Source organism: Urocitellus parryii, chromosome 1 (genome assembly GCF_045843805.1).
Source record: "Urocitellus parryii isolate mUroPar1 chromosome 1, mUroPar1.hap1, whole genome shotgun sequence".
Taxonomy (NCBI): Eukaryota; Metazoa; Chordata; class Mammalia; order Rodentia; family Sciuridae; genus Urocitellus; species Urocitellus parryii.
In genome coordinates, this window is record NC_135531.1 from 208,503,791 (window position 1) to 208,514,285 (window position 10,495).

The following is a 10,495-nucleotide window of genomic DNA, read 5'->3' on the forward strand; positions in this document are numbered from 1 at the left end:
ATGAAAGAAGTCAGACATTAAAAAAATGTGTACTATATAAGTCCATTTACTCTATATGAATTTTAAGAATAGTTACAAACTCTTAGTGAAGTCACAACTCAGAATGCTATTTACCTTTGGGAGAATATTTGTTGGGTGGCACAAAATGGATCTTTTTGAAGTATTAGAAATACTTCTCATCTCTCTCTCTCTCTCTCTCTCTCTCTCTCTCTCTCTCTCTCTCTGTGTGTGTGTGTGTGTGTGTGTGTGTGTGTATGATTGAGCTGTAACTTAAAACTTGATTTGCTCAAGTAAATGTTTTTTAAATAATAGAGATGAGACAGAATTTTTTAAAAAACTGCTTCATAATTCTATGTTAGGAGGATGTCTAGGATGATATATTTAGATAATAAAATTTAAAATATGTGTTTTAAAAGGAATGACATAGCCACATCAGTATTATTGCAGCACAATTCACAAAGCTAAATTTTGGAACCAACCTAGATGCCCTTCAGTAGATGAATGGATAAAGAAACTGTGGTGTATATACACAATGGGATTTTACTCAGCATTAAAATAGAATAAAATCATAGCATTTGCAGATAAATGGAAAGAGTTGGAGAATATTATGCTAAATGAAGTAAGCCAATCCCCAAAATACAAATGCTGAATGTTTTCTCGGATATGAGGATGCTAATCCATAATGGGAAGGGGGGAGAGCATGGGAGGAATGGAGGAACTCTAGATAGGGCAGAGGGGATGGAGGGTAAGGGAGGGGACATGGGGGTAAGAAAGACAGAGGAATGAGATGGACATCATTACCCTAAGTACATATTTGAAGACACAAATGTTGAGACTCTACTTTGTGTACAACCAGAGACACGAAAAACTGTGCTCTATATGTGTACTCTGAATTAAAAAGCATTCTACTGTCATGTATAACAAATTAGAATAAATAAATTTAAAAATAAAAAGTAAAAGGAATGAAATATTACAGCAACTGATGTTGTAAGTTCCCAAACAACCCCCAGATTACATGACGTAGTAGTAAAGCAGATAAAGAGGAAAAATAAATTGCTGGGACCTTGAGGCAGGAGACTGGAATATTTGAGAAATAGTGAGGATATCAGTGGACTTTCAGCTGAATGATTGAGAGGAAGAGTAATAGGCAGTGAAGTCAGAATCAGTAGTGATCTTCTGTATTTATTTTGAATATCTAATCAACAGGATTACTTGATGGAACTGAATATAGTTGAGAGAAAAAAAATAGTCAAGGATGACTTAAAGTTTTTGGGTTGAACCATGAAAATCAATTTTCTATTAGCTTGGATGACAAGGTCTTTAGAAGAAGCAATTTGGGGTTAATATTAAGGGCTTGGTTTTATGCACTAAGTATAAGAAGGAAACTTCAAATAAGAAGATTAAAGGATAAATCTGTTGTTCAGAACTGAGATCTGTACTAAAAAGGTACATTTTGGAGTTGTCAAAAATTAGGTAGTAATTAAGGGCATGAAACCAGGTGAGATTACCTGGAGAGTGAGCATGGAGAGGCATATGTTAAAGACCAAGGACTGAGCCCTAAGTGCTTAAATATTTAAAGGTTGGGAAGTTGAGGAGGCAGTAGCATGCAGAATGAAAAGTAGAGACCAGAAAAATAAGAGAAGTTTCAAGAGGGCCAGTGGCAGATGAGTCAGGTGACTTTCAGCATTTACAGTATAAATCCCTTAATAATAGCAGACTCTATAAAATGGTGTGAGTTATAGCAGAGTAGATATGTGTTCTCCATATGCATTTTATGCTTTGCAAATGTTTTACTGTCTTTTTTTCCACTTATCTTCATTAAAACATAATCTTTTCTTCCAGGCTACTAATTCTTTTCCTTATTGAATCTTATTTGTTTATTATTTTTAAGGGTACTAATTCTATGTCTTCAATTTGATATAATATTTTATTCTAGTGCATATTTTCAGGTTCTTTTCCTTCCTAGAGGACATAAGCTCAATTTGCATAAATGTTTCTTCTGTTTCCTGAGGGTAGATGTTCTGTAAGAATAGATTATTTTCCTATTCCTTCTTTCTTTCCTTCCTTGCCATCCTTCTGCATGCCTTCCTTTCTCGGTACTTTTCAAGAGTAATTCTTCATTTCGTTTATCTCTTTTATGAATATCTCTGTTTAGCATTTTTATTTATCTACATATAGAATAGATGCTTCAAATCTGTCTCCTCCTTGTCTGGTGGTTATCTATGCTTATCCAAATTTGAAGTAGAATTTAATTAATGTTATTGTACATTTCCTTTTTTAAAACAAACTATCAGAAAAATTGCTTATATACCCCAGGATATTTTCTGCTTAGAGACTGTCAAATGATGGAGACAGCATGGATTATGACTGTGGAATAGCACACAGGTCAATTTTGTTACTTTGGCATGCTTTCTTCCGAGTATCTTCAGATTAATTTGTTCAGTGATTCCCAAAGATATTCTCAGATGGATATTTCTGTTTGTATTTACTCTGACATACCCTTCAGAATAGTCTATTTTTTCCAATTCCATAAATGTTTTATTACACATTTCAATATCTGATATGTTAAAATGGCAATACATTTCATTCTGGTTAAAAAAATTTCCCTATAGAGATGTTAATATAATAAGCATGAGAAGAAACAACTGACCTTTTTACATAAGGAATTGCATTATCTCAAACTCATTTTATTTTCTCATCATCAGAACATGAAAAAAATAAATATCACTCAACATTTTGACTCATAGAGGTCAACATTTATTTCAATTATAAAAATTTACAAAAATTTATGATTAAATGCTAAACTATTTTTAGGTATATTAAGTTGGTTTTTTTACCTTTAAAAATTATAGTTGAGGAAAATAAGCCATTTACTTGATTGACACTAAGTGCAACTATATTATTTGAGCATCATATTAACTTTCCTTGAAATATCTTCAAACTACCTCTAATTTTATTCTAATTTTCAGTGCACAGTGAGTGGCATGAGTATAATTTTCTCATTGAAAATACAATGCACTTCTCTCTCAATGTACAAATGTACCTCAGTATTCAAAGAAGGAGTGAAAATCTCTCTTCTTAAAGCTTTGGAGATTATTGCAATTATAATGAAATAGGCAAAGTGGCTTTTGTTTGAGCACACATGTGACTTTAGAGAACTCTTTTGGAATAAATGATATTTGCAGTTTTCTGCTTCTTAGCAGCAGCTGCTTCCTTTCTGGAATATAAATGTCATCTGAACCAATGACTTATTTCCCACCAGATAGCAAAAGTAGGCTGAAGTCTTGAAGTTAGGTTAATAGAAACCCAAATATTTTCATACAGATTAACAACACAAGGAATTTATTGCAGCATGAGAACACAGCATTATGTCTCCAATATGCTTTTTAAATGTAATAAAGAGATCCCAAAGGATTGCCACAAAATAAATTCTTGGATGCACTCACAAGTCCATGATAAACACTAACAGTAAAGATAGAAATGCAGGGAAAATTCAATAACCTCATTTATACTTATCCAGTTAATTTTGGAATGGTCATGTCAACCACTGAACATTGCATATCTCAGCAGTTTTTAGAGCAGCCAAGTATATTTGACTATACTTAGTATTTTGCTGCATGTGTAAATTTAACAACAGCTGTTGATTTGGTTCAGAAACTTGCTCTAATACCATTCATTTAATGTAAATATTGACAAATAATAGAATTTGGAAAAGAGCATTGAAATGGGAGTCAATTTTATTTTTAATTACAGCTCCACTGACTAGTCTTGGGTAAGTCACTTGGTAAAATAAAGATGTTAGTATTGTCTGCCCCTTTGTAAATCATCAGGTTTGTTGCTGAGAGCCACAGTAGCACTTCCAAGAGATTTGATGAGGTACCACTATTGAACAAGGTAATGTAACTATTGCCAATGATAACAACTACCACAAAACCCAGTGACTTATAAAGATATCCATTTATTTCTCGCAAATTTGCAGGTGGTTGGAATTCAGTTAGTCTAGGTTGGAGTTGTTGGGCTTGTCTCCAAAGTATAATTTTGGTCCAGGTCTGTTCCACATGTCTTTCATTTTCCTTGGAGAGACAGCTACCCAATATATATGCTTCTCAAGGGAAAAAGCAAGCATAGAAGAAAGCAAATCCAATTGTACAACCAAATTTTGAGTTTTTGATCCTTACATACCTGCTAACATTCTATTTGCAAAGCAAGTCACATGACTTAGGAGAACATCAATGGAGCCAGTGAAATGTCTTCTTATGGGTTGAAATGAAGAATAACTTCAATGCTATGACTGCATTGTAACATTTAATGATCAGTGAAATGAACAGAGCAAAGCCTCACTCTTGAATTATTTCCAATAAACCATATATGTACACAAGAATATATGTGTAGGGGAAGAGACTCAGTTGCATCATGAAATAGAATTTCACATACCCAGACATATATTTCATATCTGTCTAGCTGAACCCCTTTCTTTATTCTCTTCTCCATTATTTTGAATGTTCTTTTTCTGCATTCTATTATATAATATAGTTTTTCCTTCCCACTGTACCATAGTAGACTGCAGAATCAAGACCTCAGGCACTTACTATTTATTCAAACTTGAATAAGATACCTAGATTTTAAAATCTGTTTCCCTATATTTAAAGTAGAATAAAGAAAATAAGATATATGCAGAATTGTAAGAATAAATGTCTTGATTTTAGACTATTTCCATCCATTAAAGAGAGAAAGCTAGGTCATGTGTGATGACTCAGGAGGGTGGAGCAGAAAGATCCTAAGTTCTAGGCTAGCCTAGAAATTTAACAAAGATATATCTCAACATTTTTTTTAAAAAAAGAAATTAAAAAGGGTTAAGGATATGGCTCACTGGTAGGTGAACCTGGGTTCAATCCCCAGTACTGAAAAAAGAAAAAGCCATATGCTTGATCTTTATCATCACATAACATCATTCACATTATACTGAAAAAAGTCAAACCAACATTTAGAGAATCTGCATCACATTGTATTTGTCACCCAATATCCTTAAATCAAAAGATACCACATTTTGATTCACACCTCCTCACACCTCCTAGCTTCTCTTGTACATGGATGCAGGCATGTGACCTACATTCTATGTATCACATGCAAGTAGCTCAACACCCCAGTGGCAGGTGTTGGTACAGCCGAGCCTTCCTTGCCTCTGCTGCTGTGCTGTCTTGCTCTCTTTTGTTTCTCCCTCACCCCACTCATTAGATACCAGCCTATTACCAGAGTCTTATCCCATATGCCCTATGAGATCAATTACAAATTCAAATTTGAGAGAATGTGTACATGAAGAAAAACCTAAATGTTATATGTGATTACGGAATCAGAGGATGAAGACCAGGGAGAACGTAATTTTAGACCAGCTCAAAGTTGCTCATCTGAATATTGTACCTAAAGGCCATTTGGATTGAAATATGTGAGCTCAAGCAGGTAGGAGTTGTAATAACTTTTTTGTTTGTTTTGATTAATGAGACTGAAAGCCACATTTTCTATGGCCTATGAGAACTGATATAAAGATGTCAGAATTCCTTGGAATGGTGGAGAGAAAGGAATCCACAGACTTAGGAGAGGGCAACACTAGAGTGGATTCATGTTAAAACAGTTTTCTCTAAATTGCCATCTTACCTCATAGAAGGAGCTCTAGTTCACTTTTCTTGCTGCATTATCTATTTCTATATTCTGTATGAGGTCCTTCTTTGGACTCTTCATTTTTAAAGAAGGAAAAGGAAATTTTCATTAGAAAAGAGGCATCGAGTATAATACAAAGCTCCCCTTGCAATAACTGGTATATGTTTCTTCCTTCTAAATAAAATGCCTGGATAATTATCATGAAATGAACCTCAGAGTTTTCAAAAGCACTTCAGAGAAGCTTGCTTCTTGCAGACAGTTCTCCTCCTGTGAAGTGTGTGTGTGTGTGTGTGTGTGTGTGTGTGTGTGTGTGTATGAGAGAGAGAGAGAGAGAGAGAGAGAGAGAGAGAGAGAGACTACGAAAAATAAAGCTATTTATTCCCATTATACAGAACAGTAACAATTATACATTCTATTGACTATCAAATTAGCTATATTTTATGTATTTGCATCTCAAACCCTATCTTGGGAATCCTATCCATGCCTAAAATTTTTGAGGACTAAAATAGTTTTTGCTTATATAGGTTCATCTATTTGTACATCCCAATTAAATATTAAAATGAAGAACTTTTAAGACATGAAATTACAAAAGTACACATTTCATTATATATCACAGAAATGGTGTCATCACACCTAATGTAGCCTGTGGAAAATGTGATGTGCCCTCCTAAGAGAATGAAAACAAGAAAGGGAAATAATATCTTGGTATTATTATGAAAATATTTTTGACCTTGGGGATCCATTGAAAGGTCTCAGTGAGCCCCAGGAGTTCCTGAACTACACATTAAGAACAACTGGTCTAAATCATTTTCTTTCTTCTAAACTCTAATACAATTATAATTTGAACTGCATGCATTAACCTTTAAAGAAAAGGGAATGAATATTTTGATTTCCCAATTACATTACAACTCCTGGAGGGCCGATCTAAGTTTATGCTTTTTCTGTACTAATAGGTGTCAGCATCCAACCATCCAATGATACTATTTCCTCCCTGTGTTGTTCTGTAATATATTATATCCTAGTAGAGTATCCATTATAAACACTGGAAACTGTTTAATTAGTAAGTGAATATGACATTCACACTGACCTGTCCATACATTTGATTTCTTTTAGTCATTGTGAATTTGCTTATTTCCAAGAATGAAGTGGTCTCTAAAAGTAATACAAATTTCAAAGAAATGCTATAAAGATCACTCTTCTCCAGCCTAGTTTTATTTTCAATTTGTTTCCATTAAGAATAAAATTCTTGGAAGTTGGATTTGATGTCAAACAAACAAACAAACAAACAAGCAAACAAACAAAAAACATTTGTACTGTAAATGAAAGAACCTATCTTTAAAACAGTATTTTAAGTTCCTTTTCTTCTGAGCTTTGCCACAGGAACTTTGTTGTACAATTACTCAGCTTTAAAATCAGCTCTCTAAACCATTTTCAGTCACTATTAAAGCCAACTTTTTGAAGAAGCCATTTATCAAAATTACTAAGCTCAGGATGCTGAAATGGATTCATAAAAATTGCTATTATAATTTGGCCTAAATCCGTAGCTTTACAACATTCATAGTATGCATGGGGTTACATTAGTAGAAACATTAACTAAAATTCTGGCTTCAAGTTAGAACTTGATGTCATCATAAGTAACCTGAAATAGCTTAAGCAATAGCCTTATCTAGGAGATAATTATAATAAAAGCTACTACATAGTGTATAGTTCAATTTGATGTGCTGGGGACTATGTCCAGTCCTTTATCTCTCCATTGAGATCCACGAAGGCACCTCACAAATGAGCTATTGGAATTCCCATTTCATAGGTCGGTGAAGGAAGATAGGAGAATCTTGCCAATGTCAGTTAGTTAAAAGGTAATAGAGCCAGGATTCTAACCCAGATTTGTGTAACAATAAAGCTGTGTTCTCCAATAAGTGCCCTTATAGAAAGAAGCAAAGTAATTACACTGATTAGGAGAAGTTTAGTTAGTATTAGCAAATAAACTCAAATTTGTGGTAATCCAACAAGTTGGTTGCTTGCGTTTACTACATTTTATCATAGGTCATCTCTGGGCTCTGCTCCAAGCTTTTTTAACTCATGAATGCAATTAACAAGCATCTGGATGGCCACTGGTTGCAGAAGAGAGGACATGGAGAATTGTGTAGTAGGAATAAATTAAGATTTAAGATTCCTTAAATCTTGCCTGCATCATGGTGAATTTTTGCTTGCCTGAAATACGTGTCCATGAATTTAGGCATAATTGTTGTCTTTTCTGTTTAGAATTGATACTTCCACTGAGACAACACACTCCTTGTTACCAAATTCCCATTGGCATTTCTCGTAGAAGGAGAAAATTTTCCTTCACACGAAAATGAAAAGTCTGGAAACCTGTTCTACATCATAGAGTTCTCAATGTAGATTTTTGACAATGTAATTGAATAAAGTATGGATATATATATATATATATATATATATATATATCCATATATACATATATATAATTTAATGAAAGTTAAAATATTCTCACAACTATTTTATCACATTCTTCCAAATATTTTCTCACATATTGCCATATTTAAGAAAATAATCTTCTAATATATGCACCATTAGGCTCTAGAGGCCATATTTTCCACTATTCAAAATTAAATGAACATGTCATAGTTGTAGATTTCTTTTTAATGGCAAAACACTGTAATTTGAAGCTTAAACAATTTGCAGTATTGTAATTAAGAAAGGGTAAAATGAGCAATGATCAAAAACTAAATAAAAATACTTACTCTGCCTTTTCAATCTTGCAATACCACAGTAGCCTCAATGAAGCAAGACAAATGAAACTGACCAAAACTAAAATCATGGTTCTTCATTCTTGGATTCTATGGCTTAGGTATTATTTCATTCTACCACTTAGTCTGAATTCAGATAATAAAGAAAAAAACAGACAGGGTAATACTAGTTTATACTTAGCCTTTACTTCTTTTTATTCACTTTGAGTCTCGAGTCTCAAATGCCAGTGTTAGGAATATTGCCATAAGCTGTTAATTGAGAGCTAATTAAAATTCAAATGCCACTTGGAAATTTCACATTCCTATTCTTAGAGTTTATCCATGAATGTAAAATATACGTCTGAAGAAGTTCATTTTCTCTGTCAGCGTCTGCCATTCTCCGGCACCGTGGCTCTGGGGCATTGCTCTTAGTGAGCCATCAGGTTGCAAGAACAGATTTCCACACCAGTTTCACCTCAGGATCCAATTGCTGGGCTCACACAGCTTAGTTGTTAACTTTATTGGAATGTGTGCAATTTATTATTTAAACTGATCTGTAAGGCCTAATTGTTAGCAAGGGTGTTTTTGTGTGCCTACTAAGTGTTAATTGCTACCGATGGTTTTGGTGGTAATTGGATTCGGAAACAAAGTCTAGGACAAACTGTCTTTTAAAAATACATGGGGCCTCAGAGGCAAGAGCTGATTGCTTTGCAGGCCTGCAGCCTCCTTAGCTCCCATGGGGCTCTGGCTGGCTGTGGCCCTTCCTCAGTGTGTCAGCAGCTCTCTCAGCTGTGACTGGTGTGCTGCCTTTTAACAGCTTTAAATGGTAGATGCTAATGGCTTTGCAGCCTTGCCATTCTCCCAGCAGGTTTCAGTGCCTTGTACTGCTTTAAACACAATGGACTTTGAAAACTCACATAAATTAAAGTTATAATTCCATCTCCAGTCTTTGGCATGTGTTACTTGTCAACTTTTCAAAAAGCAAATGGCTGACATAAGGCATTCCAGCAGCCTTGGGTCAGAGTATTCCCTCTCTCTGCTTCCAACTACACCCTATCCTTTCCTTCTTTAATTCATCCCTCACTCATTCTTTATCCTTAAATTAATAACCTCAATACTTAATTCATATTGGTTTTTGACTTAACAGTTAGCTACCCCTTTTTTCTCCATTTCCCCTTGACGTTTGACTTGGCTGTCAGAGGTGTGAGTCTCTAAAATTTTAAGCAGATGCCTTTTCAGTTTACATATGTATCTGGAAGAGAAACAGCATGGTTTCCCAGGCAAAGACCTTTGGCATACTGAGTACTCTCTTTGTTCTCAGATCACTGAAAGGCCAGTGAAGCGTGTTTCATTGAGAAACTTACTTCTCTGAGAAGAGATGGGGGTAGGTACAAAGAAAACTCTGCACAGAAGAGCACCTGCTGGACTGGGTACTGACTTGCCTGCAGCAAGGTCTACCACTGTAATGGGGGGAGGGGGACAGCAAGATGGGAGGAAGCTTAACTGTGTGGAGGAGCTTTGGTCTTACAGAGTGTCTCCCGTCCTCCAAAGCCTACTCAACAGGGAATGAAAATTCCCAGGTAGCCAAGGCAACCAGTAATGACATTTTATTCTGAAGTTCAGAAATGATACCTTTTGTTAGACCTCTGAGTAGGAAATATTCTGAATTACACACAACTCAGATTAAAACTTTTAACTGTGTTATTATATTATTGAATCCTGAGTGTTGCCTCTATACCACTTAACTTTATACAATGACTATGAACATAGGGCTCATACCAAGGACCAACAGTGACCTTTTCATGGTTCACTAATGATTTACTGAGTTTTGAATAGTGTTTTATTTAACATTAGAAAGGAATTTGTTATATCTAATAAACGGGAGTGTTAGTAGTAAAACCACTCCTAGCCTCATAAAAAGTGAGCTAAAAATAAACAGTTTCAAGCTTTTCTTTTCCCAGACCAACTAAATGGGAAAACCTTCTACAAAGCACAAAACAGAAGGAAAATGTTTTTATGTTCTTCATAAAGAGACTTTGTTCTTTTCAAGAGGAATCCTAAATCCTAATAAAACCATGGGCTCTGAAGAACATTGG